This window comes from Sceloporus occidentalis, unplaced genomic scaffold (assembly GCF_023333645.1).
Source record: "Sceloporus occidentalis isolate IW3139 unplaced genomic scaffold, rSceOcc1.0.p SCAF_231, whole genome shotgun sequence".
In the NCBI taxonomy this organism is placed as follows: Eukaryota; Metazoa; Chordata; class Lepidosauria; order Squamata; family Phrynosomatidae; genus Sceloporus; species Sceloporus occidentalis.
Genome location: NW_028317211.1, coordinates 583,076 through 602,500, shown reverse-complemented (window position 1 = coordinate 602,500; position 19,425 = coordinate 583,076).

Sequence of the window (19,425 nt, the reverse complement as noted above, 5' to 3'; positions counted from 1 at the left end):
ATTTATTATATTTTTATTAGGTTCTGCAATTCACATACAGAAAGCGGCCATGTTTGTCTAGGAACGTTCCAGCAGCATACATATATTATACGATAAAACCAAAACAATAACTCCACCTTTACGGACGCGCCGGCCGGGTACCGGCGATTACATATAAAAGTAAAATCACCATACCGGTTCTCCGGGTCTTGACACTTCCCGCTACCCACCTATTTTCCCTTTAAATGTGGGTGTTTCCCGCTGGCCGTCACGGGAACGCCCACCGACCTCACGGGACCGCCCCCGCTGACATCAGTGGGCAGGTCTTGCCACGTCCCGCAAGGGAAGGCTCGCTAGCCGGAGCCGAGAAGTTCCCAGGTCTGAAAATGACTAATAATAATAAAAATAATAATCACCTTTATCTCCGAGATCCATCTGAGGATGTAAACGACCCCCCAAGGAAGCCATATTGCTGTTACGGGTCGCTATCTGTCTCTCTAAACGCAGCCTAAATTAACTGATAATCATTTTTCCTCGGTTGCAGTATTTTACGGGAAAAGGAAATCATCGGGGACGGGGTAGAAAAAAAAATTCTCCCTCATTTATTTACATTTTTGGATTTGAGGAAGGCCGGACTAATTTATTAGACTTGTGCAAAGGGACCAAAAAACCGAAGATTAATTAGGTTTTGGGTCCATTTGTTTCCCGACAACGTATTTCCATTTTGGTTCTGGGTAATTCACGCTCTCTCGCACCGTCTCATCCTCTCTCGTTACGTGACATGTATTTATATGGCGCCAGCAGATTCCGTAGCGCTGTTAAAACCAGTGGGATAATTTAAGGTCACGCACAATAACCAACCAGTAGAGGACGGCTTCCATGAGGATCAGGTGATCGAGTCAGGATGGACCGCTGGTCGTTCAGATGGCATTTGTACATTTCTAGAAAGATGTGGGATTCAGATTGAAATTTGCAAATGACAGAGAAAATCTGATAAGAAGGGAGTTGTGGAATAATCGTGAATACGGGAGCGAGGAGATGTAATGATGGGAGAAGAGAAATTGGAGAGGGATTTGGATAGGAGGGTAGATATACAGTTGTGATGAAAATTTGCGTACCCTTGGGGAATTGGTAATATATGTACCGTTTAACAAAAAAAAAATAAATCTTTTTTAAAATCTTAAAAAAAAAGACAAATAAAAAAAAAAAGAAACAAATTATGACCCCACACATACGTCCCCTAGTGAATGCCGGAGGACAACATTGATGATTAACAATTGGTCTACTTTACATCAGTTAAAGGCATCAATAAAGACGTAAGGTCTCATAACCCCCCCAAAATTCCCTCCGTAACCCCCCATCATCACCATGTCAGTCCAACATAATAAATAAGTGTCAGTCGTCATGTATCACGCACAAGGATTGTTACCCCGTAGCAGTTGCGCACCAGACCAGGATGTTTCACAGAAAGTCATCCAGAGTGCCAATAAAACGGTCCCATTTTTTGAAAGAATTGTGTGTGTCCCTTTGTGTGTCGCGTGTAACCAATCCATTCTGAGCAAGTGGAGCGACTTATTATGGAATAAAGACATAGAAGGAGGCTCTGTGTGAATCCATTGCTGCTGTATGGTCTTCCTGGCCACAGCCACGACTGCACCGACCAAGGCGTCCCCCTAACACCTAGAAGGCCAAGAGCCTCAGCCTCCGGACTTATCTGCTACTCATGGATTCCAAAACTCCTGTGGACAGACCCAAAAATTATGGAATAAGTTCCGGCGGTCGTACCACATTTAAGACGTGAATCGGTGGAAGTCATGCCTACCCGACATTGTCTGTGGTGGGACAGGTGTGCTTGAGGTGCTGTCTTCTGCTGCATCTCCTGGAAAGTGCTGGCCGGGATTTGTTCACAAACAGCGAGATCCTCGCCTTCGAGGGAAGGGAAATGCGATCACCTCGCAGTCACCCGCTTTGGTGTTTAATTGCGAAAAGACGCCGTGACTGAGGTCCTGTAAATGAATTGTGTGGACTTGACGACATCAGTCTAAATTGGCGGTCAAAGAGATTATCCCGGTCTGCTTGAGGCAATTTAGCAAAACTACGCAATTGTAAATATGCAAAACTAAGGTGTTCTCTACTAGACCTAGTGTACCCAATACTCCAAGTGAAGTCTCACGAGCTCTTCCCTCTCTCTACTGCTAATACCTCTCGCTATACAACCAGCATTCTGCTCACATCTCCTGCTGCTCTACTGCATTGTCTGCCTACCTTTAAATTCTCTGAAATAATTACCCCTAAATCCCTTTCCTCACACGTGGAGGTTAGGACCGCATCAGTTTTATGCCCCAGATGAGTTACTTTGCATTTATTCGCATTAAATGCCAATTGCCACAGCTCTGACCATTTTTCCAGTTTATCGAAATCATTTGCCGTTTGGCTTCTCCCTCCAGGAACATCAACCCAGCTGCAAATTTTTGTGTCATCAGCAAAAAGACATAACTTTCCACCAAGACCATCTGCAATATCACTAATAAAAATATTAAAGAGAATGGGTCCAAGTACAGATCCCTGAGGTATCCCACTGGGAACAAGACCTTGTTCTGAATATACGCCATTCACTACAACCCTCTGTTTCCTGTCGCTCAGCCGCTACCGGATCCGTTCAACAACATTGGGATCTAAACCCAGAGATTGCAGTTTATTTATGAATCTTCTATGTGGGACGGCGTCAAAGACCTTACTGAAATCCAGATACGCAATGTCTACTGCACCCCCAAATCAATAGCAAGCGGCCCAAACACATTAATGGCAACAATTTAGATAAACGAAGGAGATTGTTGGTGATCTGGTCAGTGAAGATCAGGAGAAGGCAGACATTCTAAATATTTTTTCTTGGTATTTACCAATAATTCACGCACGGCTGCAGTATGCTAATTCATTCTACAGAAAAGCTGGCAGCAAACATATGATTGGCTGAAAGAGGACAAAGTGCCAGATCTGCTAAATAAATAAAGTAGAACAGATAATGCCCCGGGGCCGGATGGTATATACCCTCTGGTACTTAAACACTTGGCGTAAAGCAGAAGCGCTAACAATACAGACCAAAATCTCAGCCGGGTGGTTATAGACCCAGCAGTAGCGGGGACATTTTGGAAGCCGGTTAAGGGATAATATTCAAAAAAAACCCAAAAAAACACCTATTTATTATTATTTAACTCGGGTTTATGAAGCAGAGATCGTGCCGGACGAACTTAATTGCTTTCTATGAAGTGGTGAGTAAAGCCCAGAACAGAGAGTTTCAGTGGATGTGATTTATTCAGATTGTGTGAAAGCAGGCGATACGGATCCACATACAAGGTTATTGAGCGAATGGAAGGAGGTCGGCTTAGGGAGCGCTGCTGGGATAGAAAACTCTCCAAATGATAGAAGTCCGAGAGTTCATGGAGAATGATCCAACGGGAGAAAGGGGGTGAATGAAGTGAAATGAAGAGTTCATGGAGAATTATCCAACGGGAGAAAGGGGGTGAATGAAGTGAAATGAAGAGTTCATGGAGAATGATCCAACGGGAGAAAGGGGGTGAATGAAGTGAAATGAAGAGTTCATGGAGAATGATCCAACGGGAGAAAGGGGGTGAATGAAGTGAAATGAAGAGTTCATGGAGAATGATCCAACGGGAGAAAGGGGGTGAATGAAGTGAAATGAAGAGTTCATGGAGAATTATCCAACGGGAGAAAGGGGGTGAATGAAGTGAAATGAAGAGTTGGCATGTGGGCCGGGCATCATTAAAACGAGATTCTGGCTTCCTTGATGATTAGGAAACCATAGTCAAGTTTAGAGTCTGTTTGCTTTGCCCTCCATGACTTTCATTTCCTAAATTTTTTCAGTTTTTTTGCGATGTTCAATTTAGGTTTCTTCATTTTCTTCATTTTCTTCATTTTCAATTTTGCCTTTGACTTCAATTTCCGCTGTTCGCGTTGAAGTTTGGCTTTGGCTTTCTTAGATTCTGCTTTCACCTTATGTCGCATCTTTTTGATCTCTTTGATGCTTTTTTCTTTAAGATCTTTTTTCCTTTTCTCCATTCGCTCCTTTCTCTCCTTTTTCTCCCTTTTTTTCTTTTCCTCCATTGTATGTTTTTTCTCCCTTTTCTCTTTTTTCTTCGCTTCCTTCTTTTTCTCCATTTGCTCCTTTCTCTCCTTTTTCTCCTTTTCCTTCTTTTCCTCCATTTTCTTCTTTTTCTCCCTTCTCTCTTTTTCCTTCATTTCCTTCTTTTTGTCCTTTCCCTCCCTTTTCTCCTTTTTTTCCGTTTCCTTCTTCTCCTTCTTTTTATCCCTTCTCTCCTTTTTCTCCTTTTCCTTCTTTTCCTCCTTCTTATCCTTTCTCTCCCATTTCTCCTTTTCCTTCTTTTCCTCCTTTTCATCTTTTCTCTCCCTTTCCTCCCTTTTCCTCTCGTACTTCTTTTCCTCCTTTTCATCTTTTCTCTTCCATTTTTCCCTTTCCTTCCTGTCCTCCTTTTCCTCTTTTCTCTCCCTTTTCTCCCTTTTCTTCCTCTCCTTTTCTGTCTCCATTCTCTCACATTCCTCATTTTCTTTATAGTCCTCCTTTTCCTTATAGTACTTCTTTCTCTTCATTCTCTCCCATTCCTCCTCTTCACTCTCCTCTCCACCCTTCTCTTCATCATAAATCTTCTTTTTCCTTCTGTCAGTGTGGTCTCTTCCTGACGATGCCATCAAGTTGCGAAAGAAACTGCTGGATGTTTTAGGTTTCCTTTCAATTCTTTCTTCACTCTCCTGTTCTTGGAGACTGGAAATTGATGGACTTACTAAAAAAAATAAAAAAATAAAAGAAAGCAAATCGGTTAATATGTTACGGATCGTCCCTCGACAACGTGTACATAAAAAACGTAAAAACCCTATGATTCCCAAGCTTCAAAGAAATGTTTCCTATAATGTGACTTTCAACCTTATTTTTCATTTTTTTTAACAGTAGCAAATAATTGATATTCTATTTATATTGGGAAATCATTCCTTTTTAAGACGGGTGAGTTAAGTTCCAGCAGTCCAAGTTTGATGACATCATACGGTCAAAATAAACGTATACTCTTTCTATTATTCATTATTGTTAATATATGTTACCCAAGGAAGTTAAGAAGCGGAGGGACTCTTCATCCGGTGGTCTCAGTCCAGTTTCTCCTGCATACCGTTCAGAAATGTTTTTTTGTTGTCTACAACGGCGAAACCTGAAATAAGAATAATAAACCCGTTAAGGAAGAAATGGATTCCAGCAGCATCGGAGTGTTTCTCCCCGTGTATAGTGTACATGCTGTTTGGTCATTTTTTATATAGTGCGTTGCGTTGGATGTCTCTCCGCAGCATTTGAATTTCCAACAATTTGTATAACTTACTGTACGAAGAAATAGACCCCCAGTCCGGTTGCCATCGCGCATATAACACAGATGAATGCGTTCTGCACGATCCTCAACACCGGTCGTGAATGAACTGTAGAGAGAGCAAAAATATTTCTTAGCACAAGAAGAATGTGGAGATAAATACATATTTATATATTAAAGCTTAAAGAAAAATAGGATCTGCTACTAAATGAGATTCCATACGGTTATCATTCATGTTAAAAGAAAACACATAGCGTACCTGATTGTGCCATTCGTGTAATCAGTGAACGGAATCCTCCGATCGCCAGAGATCCTTTGTGAGATAAACAGGAAAAAGGAATGTTAGCTGCATGTTCTCTATACAATATCTTTCTATTATCCCCGAGTTACAGAAAAAGCCAGCCCCAAATGACAGTTACATGAGGAGCGGATACTGTAACCTCTCTTATCTAATATTCAACATTTCATCTTTCTTACGGGTAATGAAATCATGCGTGTGCATTGTACACATACACACATAACACGGATCACACGCTTCTGAAGCACGGATGCCCATCTGAGAGACGTCTATATCTTACCATTAGATGTTGGGTTGGATTCTCGTGGCTGGAAATTCCCGTCGGTCCCTGCAAAAAAAACAACAACACCGGAGTCATCAACGGCCAACAAACTTCTTCATTCATAGGAACCTTAAGGTTTTTGTGTTTAGGAAATGCAGGAATATCATTTGACTTTTTGGGTATAGACTTTCTGGATTGCACGAATATTAAGGCAGGACCGCGTCCCCGCAGGCAGATTAGCTTCCTTCTCATAAAATGAATCAGATGTACTATAGATGCAGATCCTATCAGCGGATTTACTGGATCTCATTCTTTTGTGGGTTTTAGTGTTTTAAAGCTGATAACAAATCCTACGAATAACCGAAAGAAATCCCGCGGTTTCAGTGCAGTCAGGAAGAGACGCGCAATTCCTTTGTGTCCCAAAAACATTTCTAAATATCATATGTTGCCCGTTGTAAGGTGAAGAGCCCTGTTTTCATTGGATTTGTAACGGATTTAACTGATATTTTTTCTACCAAACCGCCTCGAGTGCAGCTGCAGGGCAGCGATTCCGGCAGCTACCGATACAAAGAGAATTATACCGCTGTTTTTACTCAACAATATAACCCGCTAGCAAGAAATAGTTCATGGAAACATTTGCCGCTGATCTGCTGCGGTCACCGGGAGCGATTCAAATCTAACCCAGAAAGCCGATATTCCCCAGTTTTATCCGGATCTCGAGTTATTCGGATTCTTTACCTTTCGGGCGCGGAACAGGAAAAGTCTCAGAAGTCAAACAGCAAATAGCAAATAGCAAAGCTACTACGATCCGCATCTTCTCTGTTAGGAGGCTACAGTAGAAGTGTCCTTCTGCTCTCTGATGTGCTGTATCTGTGTACTGCACCTGTGATGTCACAATGAAGACATGACATCATCGTGGCATTGTGACAGCACCTCTGATGCATCAAGTGTTCCGTGATCTCAAGGTAATGAAACGATAGAGGTTTTGTACGTTTGCAATGTTACAAAAACACTTTTGATACAAAATAAAAATCTAGTAAAGATAGAAGAAACCTTTAAGGTCTTTTCCTGCCGGATCAGAGTCTATTGCTGGGCGCTGTGAGGATTATTATTTTCTTGTTATTTGTCCGTTTGCAGGGAATTAGGGAGCCGATCCGTTTATTGTTCAGTTAATTGTTGTTAAAGTTAATTCTCCCAACATGTAGTATTTGAGGTGTCCTGATTTGGGAAGCACCTGATACTCAGGAGACGGAATTCTATTCTCTTTCTGGCAGTAATGGGGCAAACATTACGAGGGATACATTGTTACTCGCTGCTTTTTTTGCAGGTTTTATGGTTATTTTGCTGATTTGAAACGGTAATGATGACCGCTGGAAACATTTATCACCCAAACAGATATATATTTCTGGAGAGCAGACAGCCCGGGGGGTTTCACTGGGATTCCTGGGCAATCAGGGGGCAGCTATTTGGCAGCCAATCTCTATAAATTTAGCCAAAACGTGATTTTTGGGGCTTCTTCCACCAACGCATTGCTCTGTATTTTTTCTGTAGGTTTTTGTGCAGAAATGTATACACTTTTTTCAGCTTTTCTTGCAGCGTAGATAGATTATTAAAGTATTTTGGAAGTTATTTGCTACAGTTTTCCACCATTTCATAAAAGGATAATGTTAGCCGGCCGCAGGATATATTCATTATAATTACACAAACTGAGAATGAAGGGAAGGATGTGTGATATTACTGATTGATATATACTGATTGATATAGCGCCATCATATGCTGCAGTGCTGTACAATGTCTGATGTTAGGGATATATATATATATAGCACCATCATATACTGTAGCGCTCTACAATGTTCTTTTTCATGTTAGTAGCGCTATTATATGCTGCAGCGCTGTACAATGTCTGATGTTACCGATTTATATAGCGCCATCATATACTATAGCGCTGTACAATGTGTTCTTTTTCATTTAAATAGCGCCATCATATACTGCAGTGCAGTACAATATGTGATGTTACTGATTTAAATAGCGCCATCATATACTACAGCGCTGTACAATTTGTTATATTACTGATTGATATATACTGATTGATATAGCGCTGCTGTATGCTGTGTCGCAGTACAATGAGTGATATTACTGATTGATATATACTGATTGATATAGCGCCATCATATGCTGCAGCGCTGTACAATGTGTGATATTACTGATTGATATATACTGATTGATATAGCGACATCATATACTTCAGCGCTGTGCAATGTGTTCTTTTTCATTTATATAGCGCCATCATATGCTGCAGCTCTGTACAATGTCTGATGTTAGTGATATATATAACGCCATCATATACTATAGCGCTGTACAATCTGTGATATTACTGATTGATATATACTGATTTATATAGCGCCATCATATACTGCAGCGCTGTACAATGTGTTCTTTTTCATTTACATAGCGCCATCATATGCTGCAGCGCTGTACAATGTGTGATGTTACTGATTTATATAGCGCCATCATATGGTGAGGCGAAGTACAATGTGTGATATTACTGATTGATATATACTGATTTATATAGCGCCATCAAATGCTGCGGCGCACTACAAAGTGTGATCTTACTAATTGATATATACAGATTGATATAGCGCCATCATATACTGCAGCGCTGTACAATGTGTTCTTTTTCATTTAAATAGCGCCATCATATGCTGCAGTGCTGTACAATGTGTGATATTACTGATTTATATAGCGCCATCATATGCTGCAGCTCTGTACAATGTCTGATGTTAGTGATATATATATAACGCCATCATATACTGTAGCGCTGTACAATGTTCATTTTCATGTAAATAGCGCCATCATATACTATAGCGCTGTACAATGTGTGATATTACTGAGTGATATATATATATAGCGCCATCATATACTGCAGGGCTGGACAATGTGTGCTGTTACTGATTTATATAGCGCCATCATATGCTGCAGCGCTGTACAATGTGTGATATTACTGATTTATATGGCACCATCATATGCTGCGGCGCAGTACAATGTGTTCTTATTAATTTCAATAGCACCATCATATATTGCAGCGCTGTACAATGTATGATATTACTGATTGATATATACTTATTGATATAGCGCCATCATATACTGCAGCGCAGTACAATGTGATCTTATTAATTTAAATAGCGCCATCATATGGTGCAGCGCTGTACAATGTGTGATATTACTGAGTGATATATATATATATATATATATATATATAGCGCCATCATATGCTGCAGCGCTGTGCAATGTGTGATATTACTGAGTGATATATATATATATATATATAGCGCCATCATATACTGCAGCGCTGTGCAATGTGTGATATTACTGATTGATATATACTGATTGATATAGCGCCATCATATATTGCAGCGTTGTGCAATGTGCGATGTTACTGATTTATATAGCGCCATCATATACTACAGCGCAGTACAATGTGTGATATTACTGAGTGATATATATATATATATATATATATATATATAGCGCCATCATATGCTGCAGCGCTGTGCAATGTGTGATATTACTGATTGATATATACTGATTGATATAGCGCCATCATATACTGCAGCGTTGTGCAATGCGCGATGTTACTGATTTATATAGCGCCATCATATACTACAGCGCAGTACAATGTGTTCTTATTAATTTAAATAGCACCCTCATATATTGCAGCGCTGTACAATGTGTTTTTATTAATTTAAATAGCTACATCATATACTACAGCCCAGTACAATGTGTGATATTACTGATTGATATAGCGCCATCATATACTGCAGTGCAGTACAATGTGATCTTATTAATTTAAATAGCGCCATCATTTGGTGCAGCGCTGTACAATGTGTGATATTACTGAGTGATATATATAGCGCCATCATATGCTGCAGTGGTGTACAATGTGTGATATTACTGATTTATATAGCGTCATCATATACTGCGGCATCATGCAGACAAACAGCAGCCTGGAACGTGTTTGTAGACAGAGCGACAAATCCTGTATTTGCAGGCATACAATAATAATGTATGGAAACAGAGCATCGCAGGTAAAGAGCAACAGAATAACACACAAACCCAGCAATGCAGGTATAGATCACCCCCTCTCACTATCTACCCCCTCACCCTCCCTTCTCACTTTCTACACCCTCTCCCCCACTTCTCACTAGCTACCCCACTATCTACCCCTCTCCCTCCCCTTTCACTATCTACACCCTCTCCCCCACTTCTCACTATCTACCCCCGCTCCCCCAGTTCTTGAAAATTGAAGTAGCCGGCTGCAAAGATGTCCCAAATAGGACATGGGGCAGGATGGCCACTTTGGAAAATAGAGTTTTGAAATAGCGATATGCTATTGCTAAAAAAACAAAACATTAGATATTTCCAAACATTAGAATCTATTTTGAAGTTTTTTCAGATGAGTAAAAGATTTTAAAAATAAAATAAATGTATATAGTGATTTGATGATGACTATACTGTGAGGGAGATGATGACTGATTGAGGAAGTGAGCAATAAACATAATCTTTCCATCATGGAGTAAATGTAATATTAGCTGTTTGCTTGACAAAGACCCTGTTTGGCCGAAACGTTGCTTTTTTTGCTTTCTCTATATAAAGTATCCTAAAGATTGGAAGCCGTTTGGAGTGCTGGGATTCGTTTTCTTTGTTTGTGTGCTTCAAGAGGGTTTATGCTGCCCCTGTTTTTCCTGCTAGCGCCCAGCTTCCTGCGAGTTGAGTGCAGAACCATTTTTTCTTTTTTTACGTTAAATGTAATATTATGGTAGTCGGACGTCATGACATAACCACGCATGTTTGGGGCGGGTTGGAGGGTTGGAGGCGTGTGACGCGGCGAGAAACGAGCATGCACTTTGGAACGGACTGAACGGGCCGAAACTTACCATGCGCCGGTACGAATTTATCCTCCCGGTTTATTTATCCTCGAGGCCTCTCTATTATCGGCTTTATTGCCGTTGCTCAGATTTATAATTTCAACTGCCTGACTTCAGCTCGGCTCCTACGGCTCCTACGGTGATTCGAGAACCCTGATTACAAACTGCGATTTTTATATTATCTGCTCTGTCTTGGTCTGCTCTTGCCACTTGCAACTGCTACTAGAGAGTAAACTTCTTGGACTACCTATGGAGAGAATTTCTCTTTTTACAAACGACCTATGAAGCAAGACAGAAGCAGTATATACATATATATATATATACATACAATTATTATTATAATTATTTATTTATTTTTTTCCAACTCTGAATAATGAAATTGAATACGCCTCACATATATATACATAAGCTTTCTTATGTTCTGAGATTAAAGGATTTATATGATTGTAATGCTTACAGGTCTAATACAATAAAAATTATGGCGCCAAAAGGTGATAAACATGATAAAGGAGATAAAGGTGATAAAGACAAAGAAGAAAAATCAAAAAATGCTACATTTAGACAGAGTTAGGGGCTCGGCGTGCAGGTGGCAGATGAGGTTTAACATAGAGAAATGCAAAGTTACGCATTATGGTAAAATAATAACAATGCGACCTATTCTTTTATTGGAATATCCTTGCGGGAAACTACCAATGAGAATGAATTAGGAATAACGGTTGACAACAGACTTGGTAACAGTGCCCAATGCCAGGGGGCAGCTGCGAGGGCCAATAAGGTTTTGGCATGTATATAACGGGGTATTGATTCACGGGAGGAGGATATTATCCGCCTCTTTACAGGTCATTGCTAAGACCTCACCCTGAATATGCCATACAATTCTGGGCACCGGTCCTTAAAAAGGACATTATGGAATTAGAAAAAGTGCAAAAGAAGAAATAAAATTAATAAGGGGATTGGGAGATACTCGTTATGGAGAGAGACTAAAAAAGTTACAATTATATACACTAGAAAAACGGCGATTCAGAGGGGGTATGATAACAAATAAATATATACGCGGGGCGATATACATTATATAAATATACGCGGGGCCGATATACATTATATAAATATACGCGGGGCCGATATACATTATACAAATATACGCGGGGCTGATATACATTATATAAATACATACATGGCCAATATACATTATATAAATAAATGTGGGGCCGATATACATTATATAACTATATGCGAGGCCGATATACATTATATAAATATACGCGGGGCCGATATACATTATATAAACATTCGCAGGGTACTGACAGCTTGGTAAGCGAAAACCGCTCGGCTCCCTTTTCTCTTTCGCTTTAAAAAAAACAAAAAAAACAAAAGGGCTTGGGGTGGCAAAGTGTCGCCCCTTCAAAAGTGCCGTCTGGAGCGGGGCCGATATACATTACATAAATATATACGGGGCCAATATACATTATATAAATATACGCGGGGCCGATATACAATATATAAATATATGCAGGGCCGATATACAATATATAAATATATGCGAGGCTGATATACATTATATAAATACATGCGGGGCCGATATACATTATATAAATATACGTGGGGCCGATATACAATGTATAAATATGCGCGGGGCAGATATACATTATATAAATATACGCGGGGCCGATACACATTATATAAATATACGTGGGACCGATATACATTATATAAATATATGCGGGGCCGATATACATTATATAAATATACGCGGGGCCGATATACATTATATAAATATATGCGGGGCCGATATACATTATATAAATATATGCAGGGCCGATATACAATATATAAATATATGCGAGGCTGATATACATTATATAAATACATGCGGGGCCGATATACATTATATAAATATACGTGGGGCCGATATACAATGTATAAATATGCGCGGGGCAGATATACATTATATAAATATACGCGGGGCCGATACACATTATATAAATATACGTGGGACCGATATACATTATATAAATATATGCGGGGCCGATATACATTATATAAATATACGCGGGGCCGATATACATTATATAAATATATGCGGGGCCGATATACATTATATAAATATATGCAGGGCCGATATACAATATATAAATATATGCGAGGCTGATATACATTATATAAATACATGCGGGGCCGATATACATTATATAAATATACGTGGGGCCGATATACAATGTATAAATATGCGCGGGGCAGATATACATTATATAAATATACGCGGGGCCGATACACATTATATAAATATACGTGGGACCGATATACATTATATAAATATATGCGGGGCCGATATACATTATATAAATATACGCGGGGCCGATATACATTATATAAATATACGCGGGGCCGATATACAATATATAAATATATGCGGGGCCGATATACAATCTATAAATATACGCGGGGCCGATATACAATATATAAGGGACTGATATACATTATATAAATATACACGGGGCCGATATACATTATATAAATTTACGCAGGGCCGATATACATTATATAAATATACGCGGGGCCGATATACAATCTATAAATATACGCGGGGCCGATATACAATATATAAATATATAAGGGACTGATATACATTATATAAATATACACGGGGCCGATATACATTATATAAATATATACATTATATAAATATACGCGGGGCCGATATACATTATATAAACATACGCGAGGCTGATATACATTATATAAATATATACGCGGGGCCGATATACAATCTATAAATATATACGCGGGGCCGATATACAATATATAAATATATGCGAGGCTGATATACATTATATAAATACATGCATGGCCGATATACATTATATAAATATACGTGGGGCCGATATACAATATATAAATATACACGGGGCCGATATACATTATATAAATATAAACGGGCCGATATACAATATATAAATATACGCAGGGCCGATATACATTATATAAATATACGCGGGCCGATATACATTATATAAATATATGCGGGGCCGATATACATTATATAAACATACGCAGGGCCGATATACATTATATAAATATATGCGGGGCCGATATACGTTATATAAATATATGCGGGGCCGATATACGTTATATAAATATATGCGGGGCCGATATAAAGAGCTCTTCAGTGAACTGTTCATTAACAGAAATGTACAAAGAACACGAGGTTGCCCTCTGAGACTGGAAGAGCGGAGATTTCATAGACGACAAAGAAAGGGATTCTTTACAGTGAGGACAATAAAGATATGGAATGCACAGCCAAGAGAGGTGGTTATCAATTACATTTGATGCCTTCAAAAGGGTCTGGATATTTTTTTAGAAAGACATGACAGACAGGGCTATAAATTAATAAATTAATATTTTAGAGCTTCTTGATCCAAGGAGAAATCCAATTGCCTTTTGGAGTGAAAACAGATTTTTTTCCCCCTGATGACAGAATTGGAGGTAGCTTAATTAGGGGTATTTTCACCTTCTTTGGATCAAGAATAGAAGGGTTGAACTTGATGGACGTAGGTCTTTTTTCAACCTTATGTACTATGTACCTATGTAATTTGAATTGGCCAGCTTTGAAGATGTCCCAAATATGACATGAGTGCGGGATGCGACAGATGTAAAAATTCTGAGTTGAAAAACTAAATTGTGCATGTCCCAAAATTGGCCTTTTAGTCCCCAAACAGCCCGACAAACGCATGCTTGGCTATTAGCACTGTACATGGGAGATGTTGCTGAACACCTTTTAGGTGTTTTTTGGAAGTGGCATATACCACGAGCTGCAAATTCATATTGAAAGTAAAGTGTGTGCTTTAGCTGCTGGGGGCGCTGCCATATTATATATATAAGGCATATAGCCTTTTAATATGGTCAATACAGTCGGTTCCAAGAGTGGTCTAAGGAGCCCCTAAATTTTTTGGTGTGTTGCTGAATGCATCAGTGTCGAGGCATTGCAGCAACACCAGCTGAGCAAAGAAAGCAATTATTGGTTGCTCGCTATGCTCGTTTAACCCCATGACGTACCAGGCACGTCAATTGTCATTAGGGGAAGCAAATTAGATCAATACGTAACGCGCTCAACAAAGCAAATAGCAGAACCTGAATATCCATCCAGTGCTTTGTAAGATATTTGCAACCAAATATCTGAACCTCCATACTGTGCAACTTAGTTTCCTTGGGACACAATCGGGAACTTGATATTCTGTGTCTGTTTTCTTGGAAACAGAATCACTTTCATAATATACAGAAAATCAAATGGATTCGCAGAATCATTTCTAAACTGCAAAATTATCAAGAAAAACTCAAAAAGGGGAATTTTATCGGATAAAGTGTAAATCAGTAGCAAGCGGCTCAACTACATCAATGGCAACAATTTAGATAAACGAAGGAGATTGTTGGTGATCTGGTCAGTGAAGATCAGGAGAAGGCAGACATTCTAAATATTTTTTCTTGGTATTTACCAATAATTCACGCACGGCTGCAGGTTTGCTAATTCATTCTACAGAAAAGCTGGCAGCAAACATATGATTGGGTGAAAGAGGACAAAATGCCAGATCTGCTAAATAAATAAAGTAGAACAGATAATGCCCCGGGGCCGGATGGTATATACCCTCTGGTACTTAAACACTTGGCGTAAAGCAGAAGCGCTAACAATACAGACCAAAATCTCAGCCGGGTGGTTATAGACCCAGCAGTAGCGGGGACATTTTGGAAGCCGGTTAAGGGATAATATTTAAAAAACAAAACAACTATTTATTATTATTTAACTCAGGTTTATGAAGCAGAGATCGTGCCGGACGAAATTAATTGCTTTCTATGAAGTGTTGAGTAAAACCCAGAACAGAGAGTTTCAGTGGATGTGATTTATTCAGATTGTGTGAAAGCAGGCGATACGGATCCACATACAAGGTTATTGAGCGAATGGAAGGAGGTCGGCTTAGGGAGCGCTGCTGGGATAGAAAACTCTCCAAATGATAGCAGTCCGAGAGTTCATGGAGAATTATCCAACGGGAGAAAGGGGGTGAATGAAGTGAAATGAAGAGTTCATGGAGAATTATCCAACGGGAGAAAGGGGGTGAATGAAGTGAAATGAAGAGTTCATGGAGAATTATCCAACGGGAGAAAGGGGGTGAATGAAGTGAAATGAAGAGTTCATGGAGAATTATCCAACGGGAGAAAGGGGGTGAATGAAGTGAAATGAAGAGTTCATGGAGAATTATCCAACGGGAGAAAGGGGGTGAATGAAGTGAAATGAAGAGTTGGCATGTGGGCCGGGCATCATTAAAACGAGATTCTGGCTTCCTTGATGATTAGGAAACCATAGTCAAGTTTAGAGTCTGTTTGCTTTGCCCTCCATGACTTTCATTTCCTAAATTTTTTCAGTTTTTTTGCGATGTTCAATTTAGGTTTCTTCATTTTCTTCATTTTCTTCATTTTCAATTTTGCCTTTGACTTCAATTTCCGCTGTTCGCGTTGAAGTTTGGCTTTGGCTTTCTTAGATTCTGCTTTCACCTTATGTCGCATCTTTTTGATCTCTTTGATGCTTTTTTCTTTAAGATCTTTTTTCCTTTTCTCCATTCGCTCCTTTCTCTCCTTTTTCTCCCTTTTTTTCTTTTCCTCCATTGTATGTTTTTTCTCCCTTTTCTCTTTTTTCTTCGCTTCCTTCTTTTTCTCCATTTGCTCCTTTCTCTCCTTTTTCTCCTTTTCCTTCTTTTCCTCCATTTTCTTCTTTTTCTCCCTTCTCTCTTTTTCCTTCATTTCCTTCTTTTTGTCCTTTCCCTCCCTTTTCTCCTTTTTTTCCGTTTCCTTCTTCTCCTTCTTTTTATCCCTTCTCTCCTTTTTCTCCTTTTCCTTCTTTTCCTCCTTCTTATCCTTTCTCTCCCATTTCTCCTTTTCCTTCTTTTCCTCCTTTTCATCTTTTCTCTCCCTTTCCTCCCTTTTCCTCTCGTACTTCTTTTCCTCCTTTTCATCTTTTCTCTTCCATTTTTCCCTTTCCTTCCTGTCCTCCTTTTCCTCTTTTCTCTCCCTTTTCTCCCTTTTCTTCCTCTCCTTTTCTGTCTCCATTCTCTCACATTCCTCATCTTCTTTATAGTCCTCCTTTTCCTTATAGTACTTCTTTCTCTTCATTCTCTCCCATTCCTCCTCTTCACTCTCCTCTCCACCCTTCTCTTCATCATAAATCTTCTTTTTCCTTCTGTCAGTGTGGTCTCTTCCTGACGATGCCATCAAGTTCCGAAAGAAACTGCTGGATGTTTTAGGTTTCCTTTCAATTCTTTCTTCACTCTCCTGTTCTTGGAGACTGGAAATTGATGGACTTACTAAAAAAAATAAAAAAATAAAAGAAAGCAAATCGGTTAATATGTTACGGATCGTCCCTCGACAACGTGTACATAAAAAACGTAAAAACCCTATGATTCCCAAGCTTCAAAGAAATGTTTCCTATAATGTGACTTTCAACCTTATTTTTCATTTTTTTTAACAGTAGCAAATAATTGATATTCTATTTATATTGGGAAATCATTCCTTTTTAAGACGGGTGAGTTAAGTTCCAGCAGTCCAAGTTTGATGACATCATACGGTCAAAATAAACGTATACTCTTTCTATTATTCATTATTGTTAATATATGTTACCCAAGGAAGTTAAGAAGCGGAGGGACTCTTCATCCGGTGGTCTCAGTCCAGTTTCTCCTGCATACCGTTCAGAAATGTTTTTTTGTTGTCTACAACGGCGAAACCTGAAATAAGAATAATAAACCCGTTAAGGAAGAAATGGATTCCAGCATCGGAGTGTTTCTCCCCGTGTATAGTATACATGCTGTTTGGTCATTTTTTATATAGTGCGTTGCGTTGGATGTCTCTCCGCAGCATTTGAATTTCCAACAATTTGTATAACTTACTGTACGAAGAAATAGACCCCCAGTCCGGTTGCCATCGCGCATATAACACAGATGAATGCGTTCTGCACGATCCTCAACACCGGTCGTGAATGAACTGTAGAGAGAGCAAAAATATTTCTTAGCACAAGAAGAATGTGGAGATAAATACATATTTATATATTAAAGCTTAAAGAAAAATAGGATCTGCTACTAAATGAGATTCCATACGGTTATCATTCATGTTAAAAGAAAACACATAGCGTACCTGATTGTGCCATTCGTGTAATCAGTGAACGGAATCCTCCGATCGCCAGAGATCCTTTGTGAGATAAACAGGAAAAAGGAATGTTAGCTGCATGTTCTCTATACAATATCTTTCTATTATCCCCGAGTTACAGATAAAGCCAGCCCCAAATGACAGTTACATGAGGAGCGGATACTGTAACCTCTCTTATCTAATATTCAACATTTCATCTTTCTTATGGGTAATGAAATCATGCGTGTGCATTGTACACATACACACATAACACGGATCACACGCTTCTGAAGCACGGATGCCCATCTGAGAGACGTCTATATCTTACCATTAGATGTTGGGTTGGATTCTCGTGGCTGGAAATTCCCGTCGGTCCCTGCAAAAAAAACAACAACAGCGGAGTCATCAACGGCCAACAAACTTCTTCATTCATAGGAACCTTAAGGTTTTTGTGTTTAGGAAATGCAGGAATATCATTTGACTTTTTGGGTATAGACTTTCTGGATTGCATGAATATTAAGGCAGGACCGCGTTCCCGCAGGCAGATTAGCTTCCTTCTCATAAAATGAATCAGATGTACTATAGATGCAGATCCTATCAGCGGATTTACTGGATCTCATTCTTTTGTGGGTTTTAGTGTTTTAAAGCTGATAACAAATCCTACGAATAACCGAAAGAAATCCCGCGGTTTCAGTGCAGTCAGGAAGAGACGCGCAATTCCTTTGTGTCCTAAAAACATTTCTAAATATCATATGTTGCCCGTTGTAAGGTGAAGAGCCCTGTTTTCATTGGATTTGTAACGGATTTAACTGATATTTTTTCTACCAAACCGCCTCGAGTGCAGCTGCAGGGCAGCGATTCCGGCAGCTACCGATACAAAGAGAATTATACCGCTGTTTTTACTCAACAATATAACCCGCTATCAAGAAATAGTTCATGGAAACATTTGCCGCTGATCTGCTGCGGTCACCGGGAGCGATTCAAATCTAACCCAGAAAGCCGATATTCCCCAGTTTTATCCGGATCTCGAGTTATTCGGATTCTTTACCTTTCGGGCGCAGAACAGGAAAAGTCTCAGAAGTCAAACAGCAAATAGCAAATAGCAAAGCTACTACGATCCGCATCTTCTCTGTTAGGAGGCTACAGTAGAAGTGTCCTTCTGCTCTCTGATGTGCTGTATCTGTGTACTGCACCTGTGATGTCACAATGAAGACATGACATCATCGTGGCATTGTGACAGCACCTCTGATGCATCAAGTGTTCCGTGATCTCAAGGTAATGAAACGATAGAGGTTTTGTACGTTTGCAATGTTACAAAAACACTTTTGATACAAAATAAAAATCTAGTAAAGATAGAAGAAACCTTTAAGGTCTTTTCCGGCCGGATCAGAGTCTATTGCTGGGCGCTGTGAGGAT